The sequence below is a fragment of the Pelobates fuscus genome, chromosome 6, assembly GCF_036172605.1.
Source record: "Pelobates fuscus isolate aPelFus1 chromosome 6, aPelFus1.pri, whole genome shotgun sequence".
Taxonomy (NCBI): Eukaryota; Metazoa; Chordata; class Amphibia; order Anura; family Pelobatidae; genus Pelobates; species Pelobates fuscus.
This window is the reverse complement of record NC_086322.1, coordinates 204,058,964-204,086,859: the sequence shown is the minus strand read 5'-3', so window position 1 is coordinate 204,086,859 and position 27,896 is coordinate 204,058,964. Positions and strand designations below refer to the sequence as shown.

The 27,896-nt window shown below is 39.2% G+C and overlaps 1 protein-coding gene across 3 annotated transcripts in view; it reads right to left on the bottom strand.

The window, feature by feature from the left end:
* The window catches only part of RASSF6 (Ras association domain family member 6), a 112,431-nt gene extending 85,215 nt beyond the window's left edge, over nt 1-27,216 (bottom strand). For 2 of the 3 annotated variants that reach the window (XM_063425309.1, XM_063425311.1), the window contains exon 1: nt 27,033-27,216. The gene's annotated coding sequence lies outside the window, so the exon portion shown is untranslated. Of the gene's footprint in view, nt 1-26,870; nt 26,942-27,032 lie in introns of all 3 variants that reach the window. The other variant, XM_063425310.1, reaches the window with a different exon arrangement.
* Between the last annotated feature and the right edge of the window lie 680 nt (nt 27,217-27,896).

Genomic DNA, 27,896 nt, shown 5'->3' with positions numbered 1-27,896 from the left:
GACATGATTTGTCAGATTCATGTCCATTTCCAGAAACACTATTTTCCTATCGGTTACACCTCTTTGGATAGAGGACCCGTCAATTTAATTTAATGCAACCGTAGTGTCTGATCATAAGAATTTATGTACACATTATATAATTTTTTCTTCTCGGGGGAGGAGGTGGGATCTCTCTCCTCTTACTATAATCAGTGGGACTATGTTTGACCGGGATATATCTGGTCCCCTCCTCCCATATGTATGTTCTGGTAACATAACATGTAAACTTTGGCTCATTCTTTACTGGTTTTTTTCTGATAACCACCATCACTAGTTTACCAATTTACAAATAATAGCAAATATGGGAATACTACTTTGTATCCGGTATCTATGGACATACATTTTTAAATAAAATTGCTACACATCAGTGCAAGCTATATGCATTTTTAAATAAAATTGCTGCGCACCAGTGGAAGCTATAAGAATGTCCACAATAACCTATGGTTGCCCCAGTTTATCAAACACTGCTCTATAACATCATTTTATATATCATTAGACCAATGGTATCAGGCATCATACCGAGCCATTTTTCTCCATACCTCAAAAGTCTAAATCCACTAAGGAGTTAATTATTAATACATTGTCTGAGGTCTGGCTCGTTTGGCACTGTTTAAGAGATTTTCGCCGATCTTCTGCTATTCACTGCCTGATTAATCTTTGACTATTACCTGTATACTGATACTTTCTCTTACGGCCCCTATGAATATCGGGCTTTACGGTCATACAAATGTGAGTCTAATTAATGTGAGCATGAATAATTACACTGGGACCCTTTGGTATACCGTTTTATATTACAATGTAACTTATATTTCGTAACTTTGTAATTCTGGACTCAAACGAATTCCTTTGTTTTCCCTCCCCTCCCTCCCGCCCCCGTTTCGGAGTGGCTGGTATCTAAGGGAGGAGGGTACATGATAAACGTAATCTAATCCTGTAACGCCCCCTACATTCTGTTGGGTGGCGTTCCGATACTGGGAGGTCTTTCGTAAGAGTATCCACGTGGGGCAGTTTGGGAACACCCCTTGTAATGTGATTGGCGGTTCTCAGCCAATAGGAGCATGTTCTCCCCTTCAAAAACCGGCAATGAGCCCACTACCTTTCCAGCTCTTGACAAAGGCGTGTAGATACGCCGAAACGCGCGTTGAGCGTTCATTTTGAGCCGATGCTCACCTCTAGATTTTGTATTCTCAACTTGGAATGATCTGAGCCGACGCTAATTCCTAAGATTGAGTCGAATATTTTTATCAATACCACTAGGTTTCCTATTTGGATGGGTTAACACTTTGAACATTTGGAATCTCTGTTATGGGGTTTACCTACTAAGGGGTGGGAAAGTATTTTGATAGAACTTTGCATGTTGTATTGTCTGGGGAGTTAGGGACATCTTGAGGCTGCCTTGAAGTAGCAGTTAGCTCTGACACTCACAGATGTGAGCTAGACAGCTAGCCCAGGGCAAGTTTTTGAGACGTTTGTGTGGTATGTGGTTAAGGTGTGGATACTAGCTGCGCTGTGTAGCAGCAAGTCTGTGTGTCTCTTTTTGTTGGAGCATTTCCCTCACTCCTGTGTACCCTACTCTCTATAACACCTGCCCTTGGCAGCAACCACAGCCCTTCTACCCCCTAGGACTCTCATGTATATAGTGCTATATACACATTTTTTGTGTTAATATCTCGGACTTAGGGGTCCATAGCACTTATATGAACAGTATTTGCCTCTCCTCTCCTGCCCCGTTGTTTGGTATCCCCTCCACTAGATTTCAGATACTTATACTCTGGAGCTTTTGGCTCCTTATTAAAGTCTACTCTACGATACCCTTTTTTTGCCCACCGTCTGGATCCTAGTGTGTAGTGGCATTTCTATGGCCATCTTCTGTGGCCTTTTTAACTTTACTTAAATCGTATTTGTTTGCTTTTCAATAAAGGTTTACCCTAGTCTTCCCCCCTCCCTCCCCTGTACATGTAACTTTCATTATTCTGAGGTATATATATTTGAAGGCAAATTCGGTCTACACCCATTATATATGAGTGTTCTCCAGATTCAGCTTTCATATCTTTTTTCTCTTTGACATACACACACACATACACTATAGGAATTGCATGTAAATGAGCGACTCAGGAGTGTTTGTACATTTGCTGCTCACTAAATAATATGTGATATCACGTAGTACCAATTACATGTTCACCTTTGTTAATATTTGTTAAAATTTCTATTAAAATCTGCACTTTTGTAAAATGAAAAAGATGACACACGGTTCATACATTCAGCAAGCTAAATGCTTCAATTGTTTGGGGCATTCTATTTATTAGTATTATGGAGAACCAGCACTAAAAATGGATGGATAAAACAATTTTCTAGAACATTTCTCCCTATGAAGGTTGGTCTTCTAGTTCACGCAAAATTATTTTTGTCACTTTTTTACCTCTGTTGGGAGAAAACATTTGCACTGTTGCTAACAAATTACATAGATTGGAAACCTTATTTCCACTGAATGAAAGCACGTCATGGAGAGCAAAGGGTTAACTCCTTACTGACAATGTGCATGACATGTAGCTACCATTAAGTGCATACTTTTGCCACGTGAAGCTACTCTGATCTGAAGGGCCCACCAAAAGCAATCTGATCCATCTTTTGTTGGACTCCTTACTAGTAAGGTTTTCAGCAAAAGCCTCATGTGACTTAATAGGGCTAGATTTATGGCTAGGTTTAGAGTTAGCTAACAACTGAAGTAATCAGATCAGTGGAATCTGTTAGGATTTTGGCTTGGCTAGGGTTAGAGCTAAAGTTACATCTGGGGACAAGGCTAGGCCCAGGGTTAGAGTTTGCTCTTTTTCTAAAAATGGCAGCCAGTGATAACTTCAGCTAATGCTTTGTAGTTAACAACAGCTGAAGTTGTTATGGGATTGAAGTGTTCCATTATTAGTGAATAAGGGTCCAAATATTAAAAGAAAATTTGTCTAGCTTGTAAAATAAATTTTCTATACTTCCTGTCAAAATCTTGATTTAATGTCTTCCTTTTTCAATGTTTTTTATGGTCCCAATGTAGAAAATTTAGATAATTATGAACTTTGAAACAGTTATTGAATGCTTGCCCTACAAAAAAATAACAAAATGATTGATATCCTAGACATTTTGTCACAATTAGGACTACACTATTCATTTTGTTAGGCCTTTTTCTAAGCTAGATATGGTTTGAGAATTAAAATTCTCAGATTTAGAGCAAAATGGTATGGTGGAGAGCACTACTCTACTGGAAAGAAAGGGCTTCCACTAAAAAGCCCAGAGTGCAAGATAACAAGGATATATTAGATATGTTCTAATGAGTATCCAGGAGTAGATATGGTAGGTGTAATGTATCTTTAACTTTAAGAACAACATTTTATGAGTTAAAAAAAAAAAAAAAAAAACTTCATAAATATTGGTTGACTTAGATGGAAGTTATCAATATAACATGAAGTATGGAAGTCCCAAATATACAATAGAGAAAATGTATGACAAACTTACTGTAATTTTCTTTTCCTGGCTATTTCTCATGGCAGCATCACTTATGGGCAGCTCCTCCCTTAGCAGTCACAGGACAGGAATTAGATTAATTAATTAGACTTATAGGTATAAAGAGTCCCTCCTCCCCTTACACCTCAGTCCAATTGTAAAGCTGAAAAACAAAAGAATGGGTGGGAACCCTGATGCTGCCATGAGAAATAGCCAGGAAAAGAAAATTACGGTAAGTTTGTCATACATGTTCTCTATTCCTGGCTAATCATAGCAGCATCACTTATGGGTAATACCCAAGCTTACTGAAATACAGGGTGGGAAAACAAACCAAAAGGACACCAAACAGACTTGTATGCTGCAAAGAAATTTAATATAAGTGGGATAAAGAAACTGTAGACAGAACACTCTTCCCAAAGGAGTTGGAAGGAGAGTCCACATCCAGTTTGTAGTGTTTTATGAACGTCATCGGGGAAGACCAGGTGGCTGCCCTGCAAATATCATCATATGGAACCTCTGCCCAATTAGCCGATGAAGTTGACCATGCTCTGGTAGAATGTATTCTTATCTTCATTGGAGGAGATCGACTTTTAGAGATATATACACTTTCCTGATCATTAACGAAATCCACCGTTTCAATGTAGATAAAGAGGCCGCCTCACCTTTCCTAACTCCCGAAGGTAAAAGGAAGAATTGGTCAGTCTTTCTGTATGACTCAGAACGAGCGAGGTACATAGACAGGCAGTTCATGACATCCAAACGTTGCCACCTAACCTCCTCTTGTAAAGTAGGATTGGGGTAGAATGATGGAAGGACCACTTCTTGAGATAGATGAAACTGAGAGACCACCTTAGGAAGAAACTCAGATTTTGGTCTCAGACACACTATCTTGGTTGAACCGCAGGCAAGAAGATGAGGTAGAAAATGCTTTAATCTCTGAAATTCTTCTTGCGGAAGTAATTGCCACCAAAAACAAAGTTTTGTATATCAGTAGGGTAGCCTCCAAACTCTCAAGGGGAATGAACAGATCCTCAGTTAGATAATTGAAAATCAGCGGAAGGTCCCAAGGAGGGGTAGCAGATCTGGAAGGAGGTCTCAACCTGAAAGCTGCCTTGAAGAACCTGGAGATCAAAGGATCCAAAGCCCATGAGATGTTGCACAATGCGGAAAGACCCAAAGACTGAACTCTAAGAGTGCTGAGACTAAGGCCCTTATCCAGACCTTCTTGTAGAAACTCCAAGATCTGAGTATTGCGAGGATGCAAGAAGTCAACATTCTTGGCCGAAGCCCATTCCTGAAACACATCCTAGATCCTATGGTAGCATGAGGAAGTAGAAGCTTTCCTAGATTGCAAAAGGGTAATGACCACTGCTTCTGAGAGACCTAATCATTGAAGTCTTTCTTTTTCAAAACCCATACCCCCAACTTGAGGCGTTCCGGATGAGGATGGAATATTGGGCCCTGCGTTAGCAGATCCTCCAATAATGGAAGAGGCAAAGGCTGTTCCTGGCTCATCATGGATAATTGAGGAAACCACGGCCTTCGAGGCCAGATCAGAATTATTGCCATAGCCTTCTTTCTTTCCATTCCCTACCCATCATCGAATGACCAAGATCGAATGACCAAGGAAGAGAGAGAGCATCCTGGCCCATTGCCTGACTGTCCGGATGGAGGGCGAAGTTATTCTTCAATTGATGATTCCGGGAGGACGCCATCAGGTCGATCTGGGGCATGCCCCACCAATGGGCAATCCATACAAAGACTGCCGGGTAAAGTCTCCATTCTCCTGTGAGAATTTCTGTTCTGCTGAGGAAGTCCGCAGTCACGTTCTCCGAACCTGGAAGATAGATTGCCCTCAGACCTTGGAGATTGTTCATGGCCATCTTCATCAAGGGAGCTAGTTCTTTCAAGAGCAATCTGCTTCTTGTGCTTCCTTGGTTGTTCACATATGAAGCAACCGTTCGGTTAGGAATACCAAGATGGCTTTGGAAATGGCTCTCAATTCTCTTAGATTTGAGTGTAGGAGACTCTCCTCTCGGGTCCACTTTCCTTGAATCCTTAAATTCTCACTGGCAGGGGCAGAGAAATCCTTTGCTCCCAATCTGTTCCCACTCTGTCGAACTGAAGGAGTAAGCAATTCTGAACAGGACAAAACTTCCACTGGGCCCATTTTACTAACCCTATCGTTGATGTTAAAGAATCCAACAGACTCATGACTTCTCTTGCCAATGCAAACTCGAGACCTTGTAGCTTCCTGATTTTGTCTCGTATCTTTACGACCCTTTCTGGAGACAAGAACACCTGGGCAGAAGATGTGTTTATCACTGCTCCAAGGAATATGATCATTTGTGAAGGAATTAGGGAGCTTTTCTCTATGTTCAGAAGCCAACAGTGGTCTTGAAGAATGTTCATTGTCACCAGAGTATGATGAGCCACTATCCTCTCAGACGGAACTATGATAAGGATGTCATCCAAGTAATGGAAAATATCGATACCTCTCACCCTTATGAAGGCTATCAAGGTGACAAGAACGTTTGAGAACGTTCTTGGCGACAAGCGGTAAACCCCGGAATTGGAAGTGCCTTCCTAGTGGCCAGAACCTAAGAAACTGCATATGATCGCGGTTTATAGGGATTTGGTAGTAGGCGTCCCTCAAGTCTATAGAGGTCATCCAATCCCATATTTGGACGCTTTTCAAGATGGTCTGCAAAGATCCCATTTTGAACGTTCTTACATCGAGCATGGAGTTCACTCCTTTCAAGTTCAGGATGAGACGTCACTTTCCCTGGGGTTTTGGAGCCAAGAATACTGTGGAGTAAACTGTAACCCTCTTCTATGATGGACTTGACCCACACGTCCGTAAGATTTGCGGCCCACACCGGGTAAAGGAACTTCAGTCTTCCTCCCACATTCCCCGAATGGGCCTGAAGACCTTCAGAAGTTCTTCCCTGAGGTTCTAGCTTCTCTTACCCTGGAAGCCTTATTGGACGAAGAATATGAGAAGGTTTTCCACAAAGAATTTCTGGAATACTCTCTTCCCGGTCTATAGCTTCTGCTGTCCTGAAAGGAGCCATCCTTGAAGCGCTTAGTCTTCCACGAGGGGGAAAAGAACTTTCTGCTTACTTGAGGAAAAAATGTTTTTTTACCATCTGCCGCCGTTTGAATGGCATCCTCCAGAATCTTACCGAATAAGAGATCCCCCTGGAATGGAAGGCCACACAAGGACGCCTTGGAGGCATAGTCCGCTCCCCACGAATGAAGCCATAAAGCCCTTCTAGAGGCCACAAACGGGGCCATGCTTTTGGCAATCATACTAGTGATGTCTAGGGAGGCTTCCGAACAAAATTCAGTGGCAAGGTTAAAGTCCTTGAGACTCTCCAAGAGATGATCCCTAGGAACTTCCCGATCAGTGTCCTCCTCCAAATTAGCGAGCCATACTCTTAAGGCCCTGGAGAGAGTGGTTAGTGCCACTGCTGGATGGAGGGCAGAGCCCAGGGCCAAATACGCTTTTCCATAGGCTCTCTAAGATATGCCATGGAGTCAATGGGAAGTGTAGTTTTCTTTGCCATATGAATCACAGCAGCGTCAATTTTTGGAACTGAATTCCATAGGTTGCAGTCAGCGGCAGAGTAAGGATAAATCCTTGAGAATGTATTTTTCAAGGTGGATTTCCTTTCTGGCTTGTTCCATTATTGAATGATCATGTCCCTGATCGAGGAATGTACCGGGAAAGTAGGTCTATTTGGCTTCAGGTCCTCAAAAAACCTATCAGCCTCTCTCAATTCAGACTTCTCTTCCATGAGGCTAAGATTGTCCCTGAGAAGGGTAACAAGTCTATCAATACACTTCGAGTCAAGAGACCTGGGGGTATATTCCACTTTCTCCTCACCATCATCGGAGACCTCCCACAAGTCAGGGTCTTCTCCAGAGCTGGAAGACTGAGGTTCCGCTCTGCGTCTCTTACTCGGACCACTTGTCACCGTGGTAGACTTAAAGCCCTCAGAAATAGCCTGGGAAATCCAGAGTTTAAGGTCGTCCTGTGGGGCACCCCTACTGGGGACATCTGCTACTTCCGATAAGCATTCCCTGCAGAGGTTCCTTCCTTGTGGTGCCGTTGACGAACAATTAATGCATTTATTGTTTTTTACCCTTGATTTTCTTGCTGGAGAATCCAAATGTTTGCTGGGGCTGAAATAAAGCCATATATAACATATATTACAGGCTCAGTCTGGCACTCTTTTTAACAACACCCCCCCAGTAAAAAAAAAAATATATATAACGGCTCACTTATGTTTTCTAGAGAGGGATCTTGCAGAGGCAGAGGGGGAATCCATACTAAAAAGGAGAATCAGAGGAAATGTAAAACACAAGTCCCAAAAAAAGGCAGAGGCAAACTGACAAGTAAATGCCCTGAAACAAGAAACCACAGAAGAAATAAGTAATCCTACCTTATAATGACAGGAAACCACTCCAGGCAGCCAAGCAAAATACAGAGCAAAGGAGGAATGTCAGAATGCACAGGACTGAAGCTCCGATCACCTTAACAGCTGACGCAGCGCACAGGCTGAGAGTCTGCATCCTCCAGTTTAAATATAGCCGGCTAAACGTCCGATCCGCGCATGCGCAGACCGCTGGAATGCACGCTATGCGTTCCAAACGCTTGCAGCCAAAATGCACATCACTTCCGGTTTCGCCGGCCCTGCCGTGACGTCACTTCAGCCTGCTGGAACGCACACTGCGTTTCAGCCAACAATGCTGGCACATCCAGGAAACCATAGGGAGATAATAGAGTGCACAGCAGCCACAGCAGAACACTCCAAGTCCCCAGGAAAACCACCAATAAGCGAAAGGAAGACAGACCCTGCACAGGGTTCCCCCACAGGAGGACCCCACTCCAGTATGGATCCCAAAGAACTGCCACCAAGGTATGGGGGGAATTTTAGACCCCAATTGCTAGGGCCAAGCCAAATCACAAGGGGAATTTTTAAGGAGGACCAACCCCATCTCTGTCAATTGCCTGTAGCCGTGTTTCCCTCAGAACACCAATCTGTAGCCGTGTTTACTGGGTCCTTCAATTGAAGAGAGGCTGAACCTAATTTGGAACGAACCCACGACAAATGAAGGAAGGTGGCCAAAAAAGTTTTTTGGGTAAAAAGTCATGTAGAACTTGCTAAGGACAAAAAAAAAAAAAGACTGAGGTGTAAGGGGAGGAGGGACTCTTTATCCTATCAGTCTAATTAATAAATTTAATTAATTCCTGTCCTGTGACTGCTAAGGGAGGAGCTACCCATAAGTGATGCTGCCATGATTAGCCAGAAAAGTCTTTTAAAGTGTCACAGTATGGTATTGATACAATTCATGAAATGTTAGCTTGTGTCAGGTAGCTCCAGCTATTGAACCAGCTGGGGTTTATCTCCTGAACAGGCTATTGAAATAAGTACTACTAGTGATGTCTTCTCCAATTTTTTTATATCACTAATTTGTAAACTGCATATAAATTATACACTATAAGATCATATATGGTGAGTGTCAGCTTGTATGCACAGTTCTAAAGGGAAGAGAAATGGAGATCCATAGTGCTTACTGTTAAAAAAAAAACAAAAAAAAAACTTTAATAAAGGTTACAAAGTAAAAGCACTTACAATTTGCAAATCTTGTTCGAGTGGAAGATGGAAATGCTTGTAGTGGGGGGAGGTTGATGGTAGTCACAGTCCTACAGTCCAGGCAGTAGATGTTAGGTAGTAGGGAGCAGCGTGCATTCCACTGTTCTCCCTTCCTGCGTTCCAATAAAACTTGGTAGTTCTTGCAGTTTGTGGTAGATGCCGAAAAGTGTCCTTATGCGTTTCGTGAGTTAATACATCAGAGGCTGGCATCCATGAACAGCTTCAGAGTTTAAATAGCCGAATACATTTTCGGCTGGGTGTTAACTCTTAATAGTCCAGCATAAAACGGTACATATACATACTGGCTTTACATCAGTTACTTATGTTTAAAGAGGGTACGTTAAAATATTGCATTTATAAAGGGATTACATTATTAAAAGGATTATATATTATTAAAAATGTTGTTAATAAAATATACAACAATGAATGAATTTCATTTTGTAAATGAATTACAATAAAAGGCAGTGTGACTTGTAAGTGGAATTGCACACTAGAATCGAGTTTGCTTTATACATAATGATATTTGTTAAAGTTGATGTATGTTGTCAATGAAAGTAAGGGTTGAATAATTCTTAAGAATGTTTATTACTGGCTAAGGAGAATTGGATATGCTTGTGCTAAAGTTTATGCACGAACTTCAGATTATTCAATTGGTCTTTATCTTAATTTGTGTTGATTATGTTTTTAACATCTAATGTAGAGGTTTTAGTGTATTTTAAAAGTAAAATAAGTCTGTTAGATATAAAAATCGCCTGTAAAAGGATTATTTCATAGACATATGGTTAAATGCTAAATAAAAATGTCATTAAAAAATTTAATTACTTTATAAATAGAAGGTGACATGTGAAGGTTATTACTTTGGTGTAGGATGTGCTTGTTAGCAACTCTGAATTTCTTAATATGCTAGAATGTGTAAGCATAATAATGAGATAAATGGTAGAATTTAGCAGTGATGTGCTGCAATAAATAATGAATATTAATAGTAGCTTTACTAAGAGTTTTTTTTATAAAGCCATTTATGGAAGCTGATCCCAGATGCCCAATTATTTCAGGTATTGGATCTCTCACATCCAACTTGTCAGAATACATAGTCAATTTTTTACAACAAATAGTCACATAACTGCAATCCCATTTGAGAGATACACACATTATCCAAATGTTATCCAAAACAGTATGGAAAAAGGAATATATCATAGTAACAGCAGACGTTACGTCACTATACAAAGTCATAGAATATTTACAAGGATGTGAGACTGTCCAGTATGCACTAGCCACTCACTCCGAACTAAAAATGATCAAATAGAATATATAGTGAAATGCATAGCTTTTACCTTGAGCCATAACTGGTTTTGGGCAAACAATCAGCACTACCTACAAATAGAGGGCACTGCTATGGGTAATAGATTTGCGCCAAGCTATGCCAATCTATTTATGGAAAAATGGGAAGATTAATTTATCTGGACCAATAACCCATTTGGCTCAAATCTAGTCCTATGGCATCGCTATATACATTACTGCATTTTTATCTGGAGAGGGGATCTCTTATTGGAAAGATTTAAACAATACCTAAATTTTAACCCGTATAATCTGAAGTTTACCTTTAACAAGTCTCAAGAAAAAATAGAATTTTTAGATCTGGAAATTTATTAAAAAAAATAATAAAATAGAAACTAAAAACTTTTAGAAAAAACATCGCTTGCAACAGCTTTTTTCCGAACAACAGCTTTCACAAAAGAACATGGCTAAATAATATTCCATATAGCCAATTCAGGAGAATCAAACACAATTGTTCAGAACCTGAAGTATGCATTGCACAAATAGAAGAAAGTAAACATCAATTTAAAACAAAAGGTTATCCAGATGATATACTAAACTAAGCCATAACAAAATCTATGGAATTACAACACAATCAGATTTTTGAAACGAGAGATAAAATTCAACCAGTCAATTCAGACATCTCAGCATTTATAACAAGATTTGACAATCAGACACACAAAATACGTCATATTCTGCAAAAAAAACTGGAATATTCTAAAAGGAGACCCCCCAATTAGACAAAATATTAGGTCACAAGCCAAAAATCATTTATTCGAAGGCACCAATTTTAAGCACTTTATTAGCACCAACAACTAAAAGAGAAAAAGCCAAAAAATAAATCAGTTCCACCTATTTAAAAGCAAAAATAGTTTTTTGGAAATGCAAAAAATGCAGAGCCTGCACTAATAACCGAGATCAACCTCAACAAATTAAAGAATTTACCCATCCCCAAACTAAAGAAAAATGCTAAATAAAAACCCACCTCAATTGCAATACTACAGGCACTGGCGTACATACTGCCGCTGGGGCCGCATGTTAAGGTGCCCATTGGGTGGCCCATGTTGTCAGGGCCACCCGATGGGCATGGATTTTCAGGGGGCCCAGTCAGCACGTCACTCCTCCCAGCAATCACTGAGAGCCTGCGCAGGAGGTAGAACAGGTAGTCAGAGTGGGAACTCTGACTCCCATCAACCTGAGCCACCACTGGACCCCAGGGTAAGTAACCCTCCTGCACCTAAAAGGTAGGAAACAGGAGGGTGACTTAAATATTATGTATGTGTCTCTGTCTGCATGTATGTGTGCTTGTATGTTCGTATGTATTTGTCTTTGTGTGTCTGTCTGTATGTGTCTCTCTATCTGTATGTGTCTTTGTATGTATGTGTGTCTTGTGTGTGTCTATTTGTATGTATGTGTGCCTGTCTGTTTTTATGTATGTGTCTTTATATGTATGTGTGTCTATCTTTGTGTATGTCTGTCTGGGTGTATGTGTATGTCTGTCTGTATGTGTGTGCCTGTTGGCTTGTATGTATGTGTTTCTTGTCTGTATGTATGTGTGCCTGTCTGTTTGTATGTGTATTTGTATGTTTGTTGAGTGTGTGTCTGTCTGTATGTGTGTGTGCACCTGTCTATTTTTATGTATGTTTGTGTCTTTGTATATATGTGTGTCGTGTGTGTGTGTGTGCCGGTCTGTATGTGTGCCTGTCTGTCTGTTTGATTGTATGTATGTGTGCCTGTCTGTCTGTATGTCTTTGTATGTATGTGTGTGTGTGTGCGCGTGTGTGTGTGTGTATGTGTCTGTATGTATCTGTTTGTGTCTCTGTGTGTATGTGTGTGTGTGTGTCTGTCGGGGGGTAGGGAGTCGGAGAGGGGGAAGAGGGAGGGATGAATCAGTTTTGCACGAGGGCCCCATGGGTTATGTGTACCACACTGACTACAGGACTCATTTGTCTGTTAAATTGCCCATGCAACAAACTTTATATAGGAAGGACAAAAAGGACCCTAAAAACAAGATTAAGGGAACACATAAGAAACATCAAGAAAGGCCTTCATTCACACAATTTATGGAAACATTATGATATAATACATGCAAGAAATCCACCAGGTCTGAAATTCATGGCATTACAAAAAAAAAGTCAACATCCCATGGAGAGAAGGAAACCTGGAAAAAGAACTGGACAAAGCAGAAGAAAACAGATTTTCCAGTTAGATACTTTGGAACCGAATGGGTTAATTGTGGACTTTGAACTAAATGCTTTTTTATAATTTTTATAATTCCTATAATTTGAACTATTTTTTATATTTTTCAACACCTCTCAATTACCTTAAATATATACAAAGCGCCTATCAGATAAACAGTATGTTAGTAAAGCAACTTTTTTTTTTACAAATCAGTTTCCATAAATGGCTTTTAGTAAAGTTCCTATTAATATTAATTATTTATTTCAGCACATCACTGCTAAATTCTACAATTTATCTCATCATTATGCTTACACATTCTAGCATATTAAGAAATCCAGAGTTGCTAACAAGCACATCCTATACCAAAGTAATAACCATGTATATATACTCTGTAACCTTCACGTCACCTTCCATTTATAAATTTAATTTTTTTAACCAAATTTTTATTTAGCATTTAACCATATGTCTATGAAATTCTCCTTTTACAAGCGATTTTTATATCTAACAGACTTATTTTACTTTTAAAATACACTAAAATCTCAACATTAGATGTTGACAACATAATCAACACAAATTAAAATAAAGACCAATTGAATAATCTGAGGATCGTGCATGAACTTTAGCACAAGCATATCCAATTCTCCTTAGCCAGCAATAAACATTCTTAAGAATTATTCAACCCTTACTTTCATTGACAACATACATCAACTTTAACAAATATCATTATGTATAAAGCAAACTCGATTCTAGTGTGCAGTTCCACTTACAAGTCACACTGCCTTTTATTGTAATTCATTCACAAAACAATATTAATTCATTATCATTCATCTTTTATTAACAAAATTTTCAAGTGCAATTTTCTCTAAGCAATGTTTTTTTAAAAAGTAATTTTTAAAACAAAAATATAATCCAATCCCTTTATAAATGTAATAATTTAACATACCCTCTTTCAACATAAGTAACTGATGTAAAGCCGGTATGTATATGTACCGCTTTATACTGGACTATTAAGAGTTAACACACAGCCAAAAACTTAGTCGACGATTTAAACTCTGAAGCTGTTCATGGATGCCAGCCTCTGATAATGCGTAAATACACTTTTCGGCATCTACTACAAACTGCAAGAACTACAGAGTTGTATTGGAACGCAGGAAAGGAGAACAGTGGAATGCACGCGGCTCCCTACTACCCAACATCTACTGGCCGAACTGTAGGACCATCAACCTCCCCCACTACAAGCATTGCCATCTCACACTCAAACAAGTTTTGCAAATTGTGAGTGCTTTTAATTTACAACCTTTATTAAAGTTTTTTTCAAACACTGAGCACTCTAGATTTCCATTTCTCTTCCCTTTAGAATGGTGAATACAAGCTGACACTCAAGATCACCATATATGATCTTATAGTGCATAGTTTATATGCATTGTACAAATTAGTGATATAAAAAATTGGAGAAGACATCCCTAGTAGTGCTATATTCAAAAGCCTGTTCAGGAAATAAACCGCAGCTGGTTCAATAGCTGAAGCTACCTGACACAATTGCATGAATTGTATCAAATACCATACTGTGATACTTTAAAAGACTGATACTTTAAAAGACTGTTACTTTGAACTCTGTATATTTGGGACTTCCATACTTCATGTTATATTGATAACTTCCATCTAAGTACACCAATATTTATTAAGTTTTATTTAGCTTTTTCAACTCGTAAAACGTTGTTCTTAAATTTAAACTTACATTACACCTACCATAACTACTCCTGGATACTCATTAGAACATATCTAATATCTACTTTTTCTAAGCTAAACTAGTTGTGCACAGATTATTGTAATATTTAGTCAATGGATAAATCTCTACAAAGAGAAAATGTATGACAGACAATGTTATGTCTTGTCAAAAATGTATTTTATCCTTTTTTTCAATAAAATGTGACATTTTGAAGGAATTTTGTCTTGCGTCCATGTGTCTTGGGAATGCAGAAAAAAAAAATATATTTTTTAATTCTTTATTTTTTGCTGTGCATGTTATACATAGTAACGGCATACACCACAACAGCGTATTTAAAAACATTTGTAGGCTGAACAGTGGCATGAGTAATCGCACAGGTTTATATAATAAGACCAATCAACAGCTTGGTGGAGCAGCGGAATCATGATATTAAGGTGAGAAGGCCAGCGCTTAACAATGCTAGGTTGGTTATGCTAAAACATTTGTAAATTGTACATTTTTAATTATTATTTATCATGACTTGCTAGCCGCAATTGTGAGGTATAAATTGGAAAAAGAACCCGGTGTAAGTATGTCCATAAACAATAATGAGACAGCAGGCTATGCTTTAAGTACAGTTGTTTTGGTGTGTGGCGTTAGCGCATTTGTGGTGTAGTGATAGCCGACCACGGAGCAGAGCACAGATACTGTGAGTGGTGAGTGTTTAGGTAAAGAGGCGTTAAAAACATAAGTTGGCAACACAGTAGTGGTACCCAGACATTCTGAGTGCTATGTGCAACTGTCCTAAGGCAATTACAGCGCAGGTTGAAGTGACGATTTAAATGTTCAATCTGTCGGTGTAATACCCGGTAACCTGCCCCTTTATATTGTAGCGTGTGTCATGCCAGATAATTTGCTCATTTGCAGTGTAGCGTGCAACATGCTGGATGACGTGCATATTTTTAAGGTAGGGTTTAGCTTGTGGGATATCTCGTATGTCTGTGTCAGGTGGGGTATTACACACTAGGCGGCTTGCGCACTTGTAAATAAAGAGCTAACTGGCTAGGTATCCTGCATATTTTAAGAATAGTAGACACTATGCAGGGTAACCTGCTCGTTTCCGTGGTAAAGTGTATCACGTTAGACCAGTGTTTCCCAACCCAGTCCTCAAGGCACACCTACCAGTCCAGGATTTAAGGATTACACAGTTTTGTCTAAGGTGTTTTTTCTTTTTTTCTAAAAACACCTTAGACAAAACTGGGTAATCCTTAAATCCTGGACTGGTAGGTGTGCCTTAAGTACTGGGTTGGGAAACACTGCGTTAGACAACCTTTGTATTTTATAAAAAAAAAAAAAAAGGGGTCGGGGGGGAAGAAAGGGAGGTTAGGATGTACCGTGCTGGATACTTTACACCCTTTCAAAATAGAATATGTTACACGTAGCAGCTTGCATGGTAGTAAAGATGTAAATAACATGTTAGGGTACTCGCATATATGTGAAGTAAAATAAAACCCATTAAAGTACTGTCACAATTTGGGGCAGAGTATACCACTCCAGTCTGTGCATTCCCCAGAGCCCGGTGAACTTGGTGTTATATTCACGAAGTGACTTCGGCTGGGTTGAGACTATGAGTGTCCCCATGTCCCTACGTTGTGATTGCTACATAAGCCTCTGGCATGGAGCTCTGAGGTATGAACGGGGCGCTCCGATCTGGATCCCAAGTATGGGTGCGGTTGGGGGAGCTGTTGTTGCCCGTGTTGGCTGGCCCCGCCGGGGTCAGCAAATTTTGGGGTAAGTTCAGTAGCTGGAGGAAGGCTGGGGCGTCCCGTATATCCTGGATGCTGTGTGAGGTCATTCCTTTCGTGATTTATAGAGTCCTGGGAGGTCGCCATGTAATCCACTTTGTGGGCACGGAGAATTAAGGTGAGTGGCCGTAGCGATCTGCGGCACGCCAAGCTGCTGCTGGACAGATCCGAGTAAAGTGAGAGTTCCATGTTCTCGAATCGGAGGGGGGTCTTGCCTCTGAAGGCTGAGAGAATCGTCGCTTTGTATCCGCTGTTGTGGAGGCTCAGGATGACATCCCTTGTGGCAGTGTTTGGCGCGTTCGTTGGTTTGGGGATTCTGAAGATCCCTTCTGGGGTGATTGTGGTACGCTTTCCTTGTGGCAGGATTTCCAGTAGCATGCGCTCAATTAGTTTAGGTAGTTCGGCCTCGGTAATGTCCTCACGAACTCCCCTGATTTTTATGTTGGAGGCTCGCCTAGCGTCTTCCGGCGCCGCGAGGCGATATTTATATTGCCGGGTCTGTTGTTCCAGGCCTTGTACCATGTGTTGTAGTACGGTGATTTCCTGAGCTTGGGATAGCGAGGAGCCTTCCAGTTTGGAGATGCGGCCTGTCAGGCCCTGCAGGTCTGCGCGGAGTGCTGTGACTTCCTCGTGGAAGCTGCGTTTCAGGTCTGCCATTAACGCCTTCATAACCGCTACGGTGATCGGTTCTGCATCTGCCCCTTTGCCACGGTGTTGTGTCTTTCGTGGTGGGTCTGGAGGCTGTAGATATCCCCCTTCCTCCGCATTGGATATGTCCTCGAGAAGTCCGAGCACCCTCCGTGTTGGGCCACCATATTGGCTTCAGTGGCTCAGCGTGCGTGCGTCCACATTTCCCCGATCGTTAGCCCCGAGGTGGGCTTGTGTACTGCCGCTTTTTTCCCCTTTCTCCCCATGTGGTCTTGGGGTGCTTGCTTGTGAGTAAGAGGGATAAGGGGGGGATTTCAATCGTTTTTCACAGTTTGGGGCTCGGAGCTCCTTTTGCATGCGTCTGGTTGCTTCAGCGTTCAAGCTCCGCCCCCAGAAAAAATATTTTGATCTAGAAACTATTAAACTAAAATTTTGAAAACATTGATTTAAAAAAAAATATATTAAATATTTTTTTAATATTTAATATGTGTTATTTGTGCATATAGATTATCAGATAAAAGCCATACCAGTTCTTTAAACTTGTATATAATATATATGGTGAATGATAGTAAAAGAAACAAATAGTAAATAGCAAAATGGCCTTGAGAGGTTAAATTAGATAGTTGAGATTGGAATTAAGTTCCCACCAGGCAGACTTTTCCATTTGCATCTCCAATAATAAACCAACACAGCAGGAAACAGAACTAAAATATCAAGCAACTCTGCATTCTGATTGTAAGAAAAAAAAAAAAAAGAATTTCAGCTGCATTTTACTTTTTGCAAATCATTTTTCAACTCACTAAAACTCAGGTTTTTTGGAATGAAATATTAAAATCTCATCAATAAATATTGCTTGACAAGTTGCATATTTAAAGAACTCATTGATACAAATGCCATAATTTGTGCAAAAAAGACAATGTTTTGGCTAAATGCTTTTTCTTAGGTAAAGTAAATAATAATGCAAACCTCTTAAATGATTTTGGCTGTGATAAGTTCCATGTATGTTCCATGTAACACATCGAATAGTGGAATAAATAGACAAAAAAGAAAAATAGAGAGCTATAGGATGCTGAAGAATGATGTGCAATTTAAACAAATTTTACTATTTTATAAATTGTTTTAACATTTTATATATATAAATTGTTTTAATTTTATATATATGTTGATCAAGTGTAAAGGAAAAGAGTTCTATATGATTAAACAACAATAAAAAAATAAATGGTGACAAATTTGGACTCAAGGTCTATTTCACAAGGCCAAACCATACAAATGCAAAGAAAGCCTGAAGTGATTAAAGTGATCGCCACCTAACATACACGGATCAGCCACAACAGTAAAACCACCTGCCTAATATCATGCATGTACCCCTCGTGCATCGAGGCATGGGATCCACAAGACCTATGAACATACCCTGTGGTATCTGGCAACAAGACATTAGCAAGTGATTGTTTAAGTCCTGCAAGTTGTGAGGTGGGGCCTCCATTGATTGGATTTGTTGTTCAAGCACATCCTAGTGATGCTCAATTGGATTTAGATCTGGGAAATTTGGAGACCAAGGCAACACCTGAACTCTTTGTCATGCTCCTCAAACCATTCATGAACAAGTTTTGCAGTATGGCAGGGTGCAAAAGAAAGAGGCCACTGCCATCCGGTAATACCATTGCCATGAAGCGGTGTATGAAGTCTGTTACAATCTCTAGTTAGGTGGTACTTTTCACAGTAACATCCACATGAATGCCAGGACCTAGTGTTTCCTAGCAGAACATTGCCCAAGCATAACACTGTGTCCACCGGCCTGCTTTCTTCCCATAGTGCACCATTTTGCCATCTCTTCCTCAGGTAAACTATGCACATGCACATTGGACGCTCTCAGCCAATCAGTGACTATCCATTCACTAAACTGGCTTGCAAAGAAACATACCTTTTGCAAGCCAGTTTAGTGAATATGGTGTGACCGCTCTCAGCCACTCCCAAGCCTAACGGCACTCCGCACTTCCTGAATGTGAAAATGCAGATGCTGGATGCCACCAGGGGAGCAGGGGACATCACCGCAGGAGGCAAACTTGAGGTACCATAACAATTTTGTTTAGATGAAAAGCACAAAAAGCCAGCAACTTATGAATTTATGTTTATCCTCAAGAAACAGTTACAATATCACCAACTGATAATATTATTATATCTGGAGGGATAGGTTTTAAGTTTTGGGTGCAATACATAAGATTCTACCAAGTAAGCATCATTTGATTATTTAATAATATGTTTATCCTGCTTGGTGTGTATTGATAATCATTTATATTATCTATTACACATGAGTTGAGCTCTACAGAACCCCTTTAAAAATAAGGTATTTCTATATATTGTGATATTTGTGTGTGCACACATATTTGCATTCTTTTATATACACCTGCAAGAAGACAAGGTATAAGCAGATAGTAATCAGAAAGCTTTTCTAATAGAATTTTTTTTCATGTAACTTTTTGGCTGCACCAACATTACCTTATTAAATAACAGTGGTGTCTTTGTTCCTGAGCAAAAACTTTGCGCACCCTTCTTGTACATATTTTCATGTTCAAAGACTTCAATCTTCACCATTTAATTTGAATTTTCATGGAAGATTCTATGTAAAGTGCTTAATAAAAATGGCGACTCAGTTTGACATGATTCTGACATTGGAACTGTACAATATTCCAACAAAGCTATAAACTAGAAAAGTCAAGATTTATGTTGTTCTGATGCATATTTCACAAGTTATTTTTAATTTAGCATATTTAACTTTCATTAACAATCTTATTAATTAGAAGGATTTACACCTGATAGTTTAGAACATTTGAAATGTATTACTGAGAAATAAACCCATAATCCAATAATCTGAGAAAATGTCACTTAGTTGTAGGAGAAAAGTCAGTTCATAATTTAAAACTGGTTCCCTGAAGCCACTTATATTTTCTTACAGCTATCAGTCAAGATAATGCCTCCAGCTGACTAAGCTATTTTCAGTAAAATATAAATGCATACTTGATAGTGACTAGTTGTCAATTATCACCTAATTCAAAGAAAATGTAAATAAGTCAACTTAAAAAGAGCCCATCCATGCCAGCAGTGCTTTCATGGACAAAAAGGATGACTTTTTAGAGTTAGGATTAACGTAAAGGTGAAACTTAGGGTTACCAAAACATTGATGACTGTTCTACCATTAACCCCTTAAGGACACATGACATGTGTGACATGTCATGATTCCCTTTTATTCCAGAAGTTTGGTCCTTAAGGAGTTAAAGGAACATTACAGACTGTGTGCTACACTAAGATGTAGAGGGATGGTTTTGTTGGATAGCAAAAGCTATGGGAATCACAACCACACTTAGAGGACTGAAAAGATTGAGTCCCTGTCCTTATTTACCATCCTTGATTTAATTAATCTAATGTAATAATGATTCTACCAAGTAAGCAGCTGTACTGTTAAAGATTGCAACCAACCTGTGAGTTAAAAGGTGACTGTGCTGTCTGTCCTCTTGATCAACTAATTTGGTAATAGTAGAGCTATATCCTTTAAAATAATCATGATGCTTCCAAGTCCAATTCTAATATTCTACTAATCTACAGACAACCCAACTAAATATACATTTAGTCATACTTTTGTAGTGGGACTTTCCCTACAGTACAATGTGGGTTTTTTAAACACAACAAAGGGCAGTATTAGAAAACTCCAATTTTTTAAAATTTACCTATTTATGACATGCTTAGAGAATAATCACGTTGTGGTTGGGATTTCCCAAACAGTTTTAAGTTTCACTTTAACATTTCTAGTAAAACATGACCAATACCCATCTCTGTGCATAATCCCTTGTTACTAAAATTTCATTCATATTTTGTATAAGAAAAAAATCTCAGGCACTCACTGTGATATGTTCAAAGCAGTTTTAATGGATCTGCAAAGACCTGGGTACAGGTTGAAATGTTGCACATCCATTAGTCTTGAGACTGTTTTCTCTTATATGTAGATTATATGGGGTATGCTGACCCATGCTGAGTTTAGCACCCTGTGTATATTTTTGTGATTGAGTGCAACCCTCTTCTTTTTTTTCCCATTAATATTTTGTAGCATAGAATTAAAACATTACATTAGCTATAGAATTGATTAAAAATAGTTTAACACCTCAATGATTACCCACCCACAATCTGTATTATCTAATCCTAGATTCTCTCTTATAGCCTGGGCTAATACAGCATTGAAACAGCTACACCCAATACTCACAGCACTCAACCCTGCAGGATTTGCCCTAAGCAGAGCCTGGGCCCAATACAGCATTGACACAGCTACACTGAGGACTCACAGCACCCAACCATGCAGGATTTGCCCTAAGCAGAACGTGGGCCCAACACAGCACTGAAACAGCTACACCCAGGATTTACAGCACCCAACCCTGCAGGATTTGTCATAAGCAGAACGTAGGCCCAACACCGCACTGAAACGGCTACACCCAGGATTTATAGCACCCAACCCTGCAGGATTTGCCCTAAGCAGAACCTGGGCCCAACACCGCACTGAAACAGCTACACCCAGGATTTACAGCACCCAACACTGAAGGATTTGCCCTAAGCAGAGGTAGCATTTCTGGATGATTATTTCTCACCCACCCTCCCCAGTGTACTCATTCATCACATGCACTTTACTCACATTTATCCATTCTTTCTCCACAAACCCCTCCTAAATCCCCTAAATACAAGCTCTCGTCCCCAACATTTAAAACTTACGCCGACCTTCTCTTCCTTTCCATCCTACTGCTCCTAGCAGCTGGTGATGTCTCTCCAAACCCTGTTCCCTCCTCTACTAAGCCACCTGGTACTAACACCAGAAACTACAACAATCTAATATCCATTCCATGTAACTCTCGCTATAATTCCTCCTTTAAAGCTACCTCTGGAATGCACGCTCTGTGTGCACCACCATTAAATCAACTTCCATCCATGACCTATTTATCTCACACTCCCTAAACCTACTTGCACTAACAGAAACATGTCTCTCTCCCTCTGATACTGCTACCCCTGCCTCACTATCATTTGGTGGTCTTCACTTTACCCACAACCCAAGACAAGCTGAGAGTAAAGGTGGTGGTGTAGGTTTTCTGCTTTCACCCCACTGCTCCTTTAAAACTCTGCCCACCCCCCTTCCCTCTTTTTCATCATTTAAAATTCATTCAATTCGCCTTTTCAAACCCTTTTCTGCTAACATTGCCGTTATTTATCACCCCCCTGGTTCCCCTCTCCTCTTGCTTGACCACTTTGCTGCCTGGCTAACCTACTTCCTCTCTTCTAATATTCCATCTTAATTTTTGGGGACTTCAATATTCCCATTAACCCACCTTTGACCTCTAAACTATTTTCACTTACTTCCTGGCAATATCCTCAACCTCACTTTCTCTTATGCATGTACAGTATCTAATATCAGCAACACTCCATTTCCTCTCTCTGATCACCACCTCTTATCGTTTGCTCTCGATTACTCTGATATTGATTCACAACGGCTATCCATCCCTTCCCTCTCCTGTCCCTTACTGGCCATCTCCACATATAACACCTCTGCCTTGAACGCTACAGCCCCACTCCAAACATGCACCTCGAGGAGGACACCCAGCAACAGTGGCATACTAAATCAACATGCTATCTGCAAAGTTGCTCCCGTTGTGCTGAACGCTCCTGGAGGAATTCTCGCACCCAGTCAGACTTTCTCCATTATAGATTCATATTGTGTTCATACAGCTCAGCCCTTGTCAAACAGTCATACTTTTCCTCTCTCGTGAGTTCATGCTCCTGCAATCCCAGGTGTCTCTTTAACTCACCTTTAACTCTCTTCTGCGCCCTGCTGTGACCACCCCCCAAACTAACTTGACAGCCGATAGCTTTGCATGCTACTTTACCGACAAGATTGGGTAGGAAAGAATTCTCCCCACCTTACCGTTCTCTTTCTCAACCACACATAGGTCATGCCTTTCCTACCCTTCAGACTTTCTCCCCGGCTACTGAACAAGAGGTGGCTGCACTTCTCCTTTCCTCTCACCCCACCACTTGCCCTGTCTCGCGTCATCAGATCTCTCTCCCCTTGTCTTGTTCCTTCCTTAACACACATCTTCAACTGCTATCTCCCTTCTGGCGTTTTCCCTGCTGACCTTAAACATGTCACTGTAATATCTATCCTGAAAAAACATTGCTTGACCAGTCCTCCCCCTCTAACTATTGTCCCATATACCTGTTCCCTTTTACCTCAAAGCTTCTGGAAAGACTTGTCTTTACCCATGTGTCTCGCTTTCTCAATTCCAACTCTCTCCTTGACCCTCTTCAGTCTGGCTTCTGCCCTCTCCACTCTACTGAAACTGCTCTTATAAAAATTACTAATGACCTAATCAGAGCTAAATCCAAAGGCCACTACTCCATACTAATTCTTCTTGAACGCTCTGCTGCCTTTGACACCGTTGATCATGCTCTCCTTCTTCAAACTCTTCAATCGCTCGGTCTCTGACTCTGTCCTCTCGTGGTTTTCCTCTTATCTCTACCAATGCTCATTCAGTGTCTCCTTATCCAAAAGATACCTCCTCCCCTCATCCTGTCCCGGTTGGAGTCCCCCCAGGCTCTGTCCTGGGTCCCCTTCTATTTTCTCTTTATACTGCCTTGCTCTTGGCAAACTTATTGCCTCCTTATGATTCCACTACCACCTGTACGCTGAAGACACCCAGATATATAATATATATATATATATATATATATATATATATATATATATCTTTCCCAGACCTCTCCCCTGCCGTCCTGCAACGTGTCACTGCCTTTCTTCCATCTCTGACTGGATATCCTCCGGCTTTCTGAAACTCAATCTCCCTAAAACTGAACTCCTTGTCCATGCTCTAGTAATTTCCTGCATGGATTATTGTAACCCTCTCCTGATTAGTCTTCCCAAAAGCCGTAATGCCCTGCTACAGTCTGTAATGAATGCCACTGCTAGACTGATTTTCCTCTCTAGTCGGTCCTCCTACACCTCACCCCTCTGTCAGTCCTTACTTTGGCTTCCTATATCCCATAGGAGTCAATTCAACCCCATACATATAAAGCAGTGAACAATTCTAGCCCCTCTTATATCTCTTCAAAGATCCATAGGTATGACCCTTCTCGGTCCCTCTGCTCTGCCCGTGACCTTCTCCTGTTTGCTGCTCACAGCCGTATGGCCAACTCGCGCTTGCAGAATTTCCTGCGGGCGGCTCCCTTCCTATGGAATAGTCTGCCTACCCCCATCAGACCCTAATCTTCAATCCTTTAAGAAGTGCCTTAAAACCCATCTCTTTAGGAAAGCTTGTTTGAGCAAGGTCCTTTCAAACCTATTGTTCCTGTAAGTTTTCTTGTAATTGTCCTATTTATAGTTAAATCTCCCTTCTCATAATATTGTGAAGCGCTACGGAATCTGTTGGTGCTATATAAATGGCGATAATAATAAAAACATTACAGACTGGAACGCAATCTGGAGAGTAAGGTATATCTTCAAAACTATCAAGAAGTTGTTGGACTATTACAAATTAGCTTACTGTGGGTAACGAACATTGTTTATACACTAGTAGTGGTGTAGGCAACTTTCAGCACTCCAAATGTTGTATGCTACATCTCCCATGATTCTTTGTCAGCATTAGAGATGTAACAGCATTACGGGAGATGTAGTCCACAACACCATCATATAATATAAGATTACAATTATATAATAAAGAGTTTTAGTATAGTGATTGATCATGAATCGTCTATTTACCATTATGTATCAGTTACAACAGATTCCTTTTCCTAACAGCCAAGGTTCACAACTAATCAGACATGTTCTTAATATGTGACATAATTTGCTCTATTTTCTAGTTGTCTGGGGCATTTTTTTAATATTCCTAAGGTGGATTTCCGACTTTTTAAAGTGCAAATAGCCAGTAACCCAGCTACTTAAACAAATTATCCCAATCAAATGTTTCCAAATAACAAATTAATCACAGATAAGAATACCGAATCTTTTAACAATATTTGATGCCCAAGATTTTTTCAATGCTACATTGTGTAACTCTCTCAACCACACAGTCAAATATTTTTACAAATATAACCCTAGACCAATCTTTTTCATCTCAAGCTTTTTAATAATGTGAATCATTGCCTTTTTTACGTTAATGTGGTTTATTTTTTAATTGAAACATAAAATTGTGAATGCAGACCAGAAGGAAAGTATTATAAACTTGATTTTGAATCTGTTTTATATTATGTAAGAAGTTTAACTAAGAAGTCTAAACATAGACAGATTGGATTTAATTGTAGGGGTCAGATGACTGTTCATTCACTGCAATCATTATTATAGATATCATCCAGTTCAGAGCACCGCAATTATGGCATAACCTCAGGGACACTGTTAAATCTTCATTCAATCTAAAATCTGTTAAGAGATCTATGGCAGTATACCTCAACACAGAATGCACCTGTCATGGTGAATATATTTATTACCTATTATGTATTACATTTATATATGTGTGTATAATATATATATATATATATATATATATATATATATATATATATATATATATATATATATAAATATATGGGTGTAGAAACAATTGCACTCCTGGGACTTGGTTAAAGTAGTAAAATCTAGCTTTTATTTATTCCATATAAAATATCAACGTTTCAGCTCCAACATGGAGCTTTCATCAGGTCAGGTAACATGTAACACATGTGCAGACAAGAGAATATATACCCCAGATCCCTCCAAAACAAACTGAACAATATAATAAATTAAATATGCACAACTGGAGTATATATATATATATAGTTTATATATTGTATTTTTGTAATATTGTATCCTATTGTAACAATGCAATGTTTTGTGGACCCAGGACATACTTGAAAACGAGAGAAATCTCAATGTATCCATCCTGGTAAAATAATATATTTTATAAATAAATAAATATGTTTTTAAAGCATAACATACAAGTTGGTGATTTACCTTTAAGTATAAGTCTAAATTATGCATGGGGAAATATTAAATTAGATAGAGAGTGTGACACAATTTTTTGGTGTTATTTTCTTTTGATGCAGTTAGTGTAGCACTGTGACTAACAGGAAATTGCAAGAGTCTTTTATTCCCTGTTAATGCTAAATATATTGACAAAGTGTCCTATCAGCAGATAACCTTCTGAAGTACTCGGTGCATCACTATATATGACAACGAAAGCTGTAGATAACTGACAAAGTAATACTTCATAAATAGAATAAAATAATGAATGCAAACTTATTCATTAAGCTTTGCATTGTTTGTAAGTTACTAGGGAACTGAAATTTCTATGGTATTATTATAACAGTTAAACTGAACATCTTGGGGCAGAACAGCTGAGCTGGAAACGTAGGGGATTAAGAGCGTTTTTCAGTTTTAAATTAAAATGTACAGTTCCCTTGTGAATTCCTAACAATTTACAGTTTGGTAGAAATTCTGGTAATATTAATTGATATTTTGGTTGAAATGCAATAACATCATTTGTATATTATTAAGGTATTTTACATTTTTAAGAGTAAACATTGTTTATATATATATATATATATATATATATATATATATATATATATATATATATATTATATTTATTTCGGAAAATGTGTGGCATTTGTTGATATGTTTACTTCCTGCGGAACAGTACAATTCTTCCTGTATCCGTCCATTGAATTTTTATTCATCTATTGAATTTCTGTAAGTGTGTAAAGAGCATTATCACAACAAAGAAGTTTAACCTTTCTATACGTTTAGGTGAAAGTAGTCTGTCCAGTTCCTGCGTCACCCAATGTCACACATGGCTTTGTAACAGCAAGACTTTCATCTGAGCTCAGTAAACACTTGCTTAGTTAAACATTTATTCATACACGCTACGTTCTTCAATAAACACCTTAAGTAAGCTTTCTGATCTCTGTACCTTTCTTTGTAGGTCAAAGGAAATACCTTCAGTTTTTTACTTTAATAGTACTCACCAGCTGACATTTCCAATGCACATGTTCTATTACAGTCACCATGTATCATTCAGCATTCATGTTGTAGTACCCTAATATTATCCGTAACAGGAATCTTGTGAATTCCAGCTAGCTGGGCAAAGTCACTCACCGTGAGTGTTACATTCCTTCAATTTTGCTTACCTTTGTTCTCTGGAGAAGCTTGTAATACATTGCACTATAGTCCTCACAGTGCCCCCAAGCCAACATGACAGAGTTTAAGCGATCTGACGGCTCACCTGGGAAGTTTTTAAAAGACAAAAGGAAGTTAATTATTACTTTCAATTCACAGAGGTATTGGAAACTAAACCACTCCCTGCTGCCTCAGTGCATGTTGGGAGTGTTTACTAACCATGACAGCAGTGGATGACAGAAACACTCCTTATGTATATTCATACACACCTGTGTAAGGGGTGGGGTGATTGTCTGACTTAAAAAACTCAAGCTGCAGGGCACAGAACTCTAAAAGGGAGAAACACCTCTCTAAAAAGTGTTTATTATTCATAAACAAGACACCAGCTTCCTAAGGCTTAGGATATTTAAAAAAAATGTATAACATCATTTGCATGCTATTTTCTTGTTATACTGAAATATGACAAATTTCATAGTGGATGCTATTTCGCTTAATTTCGAAAGCAAAAATGAAATTGGATAGTGTATTACTCATCACTTTGAAACTTTCACTACAAGATAATTAGACAAAAATATAAATCACACTGGCTTTTATCTTTTTTTAATATGTTTTATATACCATTTAATACATAACAAGTTTGACTTTTTTACAACAAAGTTGACTGAACGAGTGAAAGAATGTTTAATATAAAATGAATTATGCACTATTAATTAACACCTTAGTGAGTGGTTTTTTTTTTTGTTGTTTTTTTGAGATATTGGCTTTTGGGACTAGTTTCCTGCTTTCTCTTGACATAAATCCATTGAGCCTGGATTCATTCTCCTGTATAGCACCACAAAGAATAGAGCATATTTACAGATCATTGCAATTAAAGT